Source organism: Chinchilla lanigera, unplaced genomic scaffold (assembly GCF_000276665.1).
Source record: "Chinchilla lanigera isolate Chin_1 unplaced genomic scaffold, ChiLan1.0 scaffold00061, whole genome shotgun sequence".
Taxonomy (NCBI): Eukaryota; Metazoa; Chordata; class Mammalia; order Rodentia; family Chinchillidae; genus Chinchilla; species Chinchilla lanigera.
The window spans coordinates 2,477,991-2,479,123 of record NW_004955462.1 but is presented as its reverse complement, the minus strand read 5'-3'; positions in this window follow the sequence as shown (position 1 = coordinate 2,479,123).

Here is a 1,133-nt window from a genome sequence, read left to right as displayed (position 1 = left end):
TCCGGGCAGTTTACCTTTAGTGGGACCCTGTCTGAAAATATAAGTCAATAATAAATAAATAAGGGCTGGGGCAGTTATTCCGTGTGAAGGCCCTGGGTTCAATCCCCAGTGCCGCACAAGTTAACAAGCAAACAACCTCCCCCAAGTAACCAAAACGGGGACCAGCTCCAGAGGAGAGGTTCTTGGATCTCAGAGCAGGGGTCGGGTTGCTGGCTACCCACGTGGGAGCCACCCGTGACCCAGGGCTGCAGGTACTGGGAAAGGCCGCACTGACCGGGGAGCAAGCTGAGCGGGTCTGGCCAGCGGGCGGCGACGCTTGGGCTCCGCTGCCGCCCTGGGAAAGACTGGGCCCAGGACCCCGGTGAGCCAGGGCCGGGGCCTCCACCCAGACACCCGGGCCGCGCACGACGCTTTACAGCTAAGTTCCCCGACCTGCGAAGAACACAGATCAGGATCAGGTAGGTGTGTGGTATGCGTGCTGCCAAAGCGAGCGGCAGGACGGGGTCTTTAGTGGGCATCTCCTTCCACCCCAGCAGGACAGACAGGATGCTTGCTGCACTGGCATGGCTCTTTTCTGTTTGTTTGTTTGTCCGCCTATATTTATTTATTTATTTATAGATAGGGTCTGGCTATGTATTCCAGGCTGGCCTTGAACTCATTATGTAGCCCAGGCTGGCCTTAAGATCCTCCTGCCTCAGCCTCCCCCTTGCTGGATGACAGTTGTGCACCACCGCGTGGGATCTTGTCACCTACTCAGCCTGGGGCCCCATTTCCAGTGAGGCAGACTTGTGAGTGGCCTGCAGTCAGAGGCTGAGGTGGTCACTCGGAGATTCTACAAACACTAAGATTACTGTTATATCAGTGAGTTAAACCAGCAATTTGCTTTGTTTTCCCAAGGTGGTTTTTATTATGTATTAGGTACATTTATTATTTTAGTTTAACAATTTAATATTAGTGTCTCTAGAATCTATCAGTCTGGTTAAATGAGATAATACGCGTTAAAGTACTAGCATAGGGTTTGGAATATGGTCAGCCCTCAGTAAATCTCAGCTCCTATTCTAACAACAGCAATAATACTTTTCAAGATAGCAGTCTAATCTCTCACTCTTTCCTTCTGGTTCATATTTCCACGG